The sequence below is a fragment of the Diadema antillarum genome, unplaced genomic scaffold (assembly GCF_040938485.1).
Source record: "Diadema antillarum isolate AM-2024a unplaced genomic scaffold, OU_Dant_1.0 seq00001174_RagTag, whole genome shotgun sequence".
Taxonomy (NCBI): domain Eukaryota; kingdom Metazoa; phylum Echinodermata; class Echinoidea; order Diadematoida; family Diadematidae; genus Diadema; species Diadema antillarum.
In genome coordinates this window covers 467,489-472,242 of record NW_027271977.1, presented here as the reverse complement: position 1 = coordinate 472,242, position 4,754 = coordinate 467,489, and the positions used below count along the sequence as shown (strand labels likewise).

Here is a 4,754-nt window from a genome sequence, read left to right as displayed (position 1 = left end):
TAAATTCGAACGAGCCGTTAGTTTGACTCGACGCGGTGCGATACCGCGAGAATCAATATACACGTATTGTACGAAACCATTGTTGCATGATTACTAAGACATGAGAGGACTTTGGGGTGAGTAAGTCTCACAGTGTTAGTTATATGAAGGTACTTTAACCTAAAAACACAAACTAAGACAAGGAAACTCAGGGAAACTTTTGAGGTACCACAACTTTATATTATCTTTAAGTTATTTTACTATGTTGGGGGGGGGGAATGCACCCTACAAGCTTTGCTTCTTCAGCATGCCTTCCCATCTCCTGCATTTTCTTAACTTCAAAGATATATTTTTTGTGTTGTTTCTCCTTCACCCAATCATTTGTATATCCATAAATTCCATTTATCATATTTTGTAATATTGACATATATATTATGTACTTAGGCCTATATTTTATGTGGAAAGGAAAATGTATTTACAAGTTCTGTTGGAGAAAAAATGAATGAATGTATACATTTATTTTGTTTAGGCATTTGTACACACAGACACACATGCACACACACACCCTCACACACACTCACATACAATCAGATATATACATAAATATCACTTCGAAACCAAGACATTATTAAACAGTGGAGTGAATATATTCGGTGTGAGTTTCTTTCAGGTTGCTCTGCCCTCTGTTCAATTTGTACACTGTGTACAGAGGGCAAAAATAAGGAAACCAATACTCATTTTATATAGACAATATTGAGATCACAATCCTGTTAACGTTGTATTCTCTATATTATCAAAGTTTGCGTGCTCTTTAAGTATGTTTATGTAACTTTTGTGTCCATATATATATATATATATATATACATGTATATATATTTCTTTTCAGTTTGTTGAAACCGAAGTACTTGTGACAGTCATTTTGGACACTTTCCCGGGACTGCGGAGATGGCGCGTAGTCGTGGTAGCGATGCTCTGCGCATTCGTTTACACAGCCAGCTTCGTCTTTATGACCAATGTAAGTTAAGCTCTTTCTTGCTAATATATGGGAAGTCTCTTCATAATCTAGTAATTCTCGGGAAATAAAGATGATGAAAGAAGTGTTGTGCAGATCAGATTCACCACTGTTGAGTCTGACTATACATGACAGTGCTCTCCTATTGTAAAAAACTCGATTATAACGATATTTCGTTACAACGAAGTTAAAAAAAAATGAGGTGATCAAATCATTATCTATTCTTATTTTCACGTTTAACTATTTGGCTATAACGGAACTTCGATTAAAACAAAAGAAAACCGAGGTTCCTTTTATGCCTTCGTTACGACAGGGAATCGCTTGTAACATCAGACCACGTGGTTTCATTTATACAGTGGACTGCCCTTATAACTAAGTCCTTGGCACCGGCAGTTTTCTTTTGTTATATCGAAATTTCTTTATAACCGAACAAATAAACAATAATAAATGTAGAGTGGATAATTTTTTCGGCCTCAATTTAAACTTCGTTGTAACAGGAATTTCGTTATAACCGTGTTCGGTATAACGGAGTGCACTCTAACTGACTTTATAGGCTTGCGACATGAATTTTTGGTTACATCGGCCTCGCGGCGTTTGTAGGTTTGTTTGTCATTTATAAGCGTTGCAATTTAAACAAAAGTGAGATATTGCTGAAATTTCCATAGTAGGCCTGTGGTAAAAGAAACAGGTCATTACTTTTCCGGGGTGATTCGGCTTATGTCTCAGAAAGAAGAAAAAACCAACAAACAGTGTTTTGTGAACGATGTGTACACTGCTCTATTTGGTTAAAAATACCATATGCCTTTTGTGACGGTTTTTACTCTTCGAGTGCTTCTAATTTTGTTGCAGATGTCATACTTTCTCCTTTCTGTCCGTCTATGATACATTCACCAGCTTCAGAAGTATGGTTTACATGCGCATGAGATACGTTATGAGATTAAAGATAAAGTTCTGTCTCTAACCTGATAGCAGACTGTATTAGTGATTTGTCATCACCTCGAACAATCGTTGATCTATAGAAACCTGATATCCACTACTTTCTGTAGGCTGGAATGCATTGGGTACATCTTTCCTACAGCTACAGCCGTGGCTGGGCCGGCATGATTTGGGGATTCTTTCTCCCGGTGAGCTTCGCTTGGGTGTACGGCTTCCAGCGGCTCAAGAACGACATCCGCAGCATGCTCGGTAACAAGATCGTGGACCACTGGGCTTTCAACACTTGGGAGGTCACATGGCGTGTTATTACGCCTATAATACAAATGGTGAGCCGGTCGTAAGAGACAAGGATAACTCACTTTAATCTTGCAACCAACAAGACTCGTGCGCGTGTCTTAACATCTGTGTCAAATGAGACAAAATGCTCATGTAAATAGTGCAAAATCCGACAAAAATCTAACCAGAAATAATAAGTTAACATGTTTTTGATACCTTGCATTGACTACGGAATGTTTGTCATATTTCTTTCTTTTTTTGGCAAGTCGTGGGCACACAGGATGTTTTCAGATAAATCTCGTCTTTTGTGTGTCTTTATTCCATTTCATTTCAGTTAATGATTCTTCTTGGTCAGGCTCGGCTTCGTGTCAAAATATTAGACTGTGTGTGTGTGTGTGTGTGTGTGCGTTTGGTTGTGTGTATAAAAGGGAGGGAAAGAGAGAGAGAGACAGAGAGACAGACAGAGACAGAGAGGGAGAGAGAGAGAGAGAGAGAGGATGAATATAGATGTACCATATGCATGACCGTGAAGTTTTCACCGGAAGGTAGCCATCGATGATTTTGTTGCATTTGTAGCAAATCTAATTTGATGGTTCTACATGACTGTTAGAAAAGAATATATTTATAATGTAAATTGCATTATTGAGTTAGAGAAGAATGCAGCATGCAGTAAATGTTTGAAAACTGAAACAATACGTTGTGATTCATTTCCGCAGTTGCGCTGTTGTGTTTGTTTGGAATTGTAGTGGCAGTATCAGTGTGTGGTTAATGGGCTTATTCTCAAACCAAAAACCCAAAGAGAAATGAGGATTGAGTGAAAGCAGAAATATTAGCAGAACACATTGGTCAAAGTTTGAGGAAAATCTGTCAGTCGATGTAAAAGTTAGGAATTTCTAAAATTTTGGTTTGGGAACCGCAGGATGAGGAGACTGTACTAGAGTTTGTGTCGTCCTGTGCAGACAACAATACTAAGAAAATATAAAGGGCATTCCAGACAAATTTTTTTTTTTTAATGAAAAGTACACATTCCGTCAACTCATACTGACATATGTTAAGGGTGGTAATTATTCCCGCTGCTTTCTGAAAGCGGTTAGTCAAGTCCTCTTTCATGTTGCTAGAAAAGTAAAATCATGTTTAATTTCCTTTAATTTTCCTTTATAATTGCTGTTCACACATGATGTCATAAACTTAAGTAGTCTTCGCGTCCAGCAGCAGCTGTTCCAACACAGAAATTTTAAAAAATCATAACTTTTGCTTCTAATTTCCGCTGTCCTCAAACTGTCACTGATGTGTTCTACTAATGTTGCTGCTTTCACTCATTCCACATTTCTCTTTGGGTTTTGGTTTCCTTTAAGTGTGGATGGTGTTGATGGGGGTGGTGATGATGGTGGAGGAGTGCGCGTTTATTCCTGTGATGAGTCTATCCGCGGCTGTATGAGGGGCTTGCAATTCTCTTAAGGCGATCACCAGAGAGAATTCCGCCCGTGGGTTGTAAAGGCGATACAGTGAGTTAGTCCATTGAGTAGAAGTATAGAATAATCACGTGACTCGAAGGGATAGAGTGATAAGAATTCTCTGTATTACTGGCGGCAGTTTAAAAGCCATCTTTTTCTTTGGTAAAGATAAACTTATTTGACAATATAATATCGGAATTGAAAGAAAACGAAGGAGGTGAAAATATCGGGGGAGGGCAAATAAACTCCCTCCCCCGCAGATTACGGCCGTGTAGGCCCTATTAAATATTATGTGTGTATATGTGCGTGTGAGAATTATGGTCTCTGCTTGAGTGTGTGTGTGTGTGTGTGTGTGTGTGTGTGTTAATTTTGCCCCGACATGTACATCATAATCATGTTCCCAATAGTGTCTCCAAAAATTAAAATCTGTTGTTTTTTTTATTCCCTTGTGTCTCTGAAAACAAAACAAAAAAATCAAGGGGACCCTGCTATACAGCATGTACGTAATGGCCAAATGGAGAAGCTCTGATTATTACGAATTCTTCCCTGTCTGGTGCCACGTGATTGGCTGGGTCTTCATCGCTAGCACGACTCTCGGCACCAAACTCGTCTGGATTTGCGATTTCTTGCGCGGGAAGGTTTGTAGCATGCGAGTACAGTGTAGTTTGGGGCTCGCAAACTTATAAAACTGACTTAAGTGGACTCCCGTTATAACGAAGTCCTCGGGACCGACAGTTTGCTCTCGTCATATCGAAATTTCGCTATTGGTGGGTGATGATACACAAAACTATTACTACTTCCTCCCATTCCACTGTGACCAGATATATCTCTTCACCTCCGGCCAGTCAATGACCCTTACCAATACTCTCCACCTCATCCAGGGCATGAGTCATCGACATTCATCATCTCTTGACAGGACCAGCGGAGCGTTTTCATATGTGTGTGTGTGTGTGGGGGGGGGGGGGGGACTTCCAGATTAAAAAAAAAAGAAAGTCGTCAGCATATCTTTCTCCTTCAACTTCCGGGTTTACATGAAGAGCCAAAGAAAGAAAGAAAGAAAGAAAAGAAGAAGAAGAAAAAAGTGTTGAGAGCAAAAT

General features: G+C 39.1%; 1 long non-coding RNA gene across 1 annotated transcript; it reads left to right on the top strand.

Annotated features, from left to right (window-relative positions):
• Positions 1-875: 875 nt before the first annotated feature.
• Positions 876-4,493, top strand: LOC139744426 (uncharacterized). Its single transcript, XR_011711825.1, has 3 exons — positions 876-994; positions 2,038-2,253; positions 4,137-4,493. It is a non-coding gene; the product is annotated as an uncharacterized lncRNA (long non-coding RNA).
• Positions 4,494-4,754: the final 261 nt, after the last annotated feature.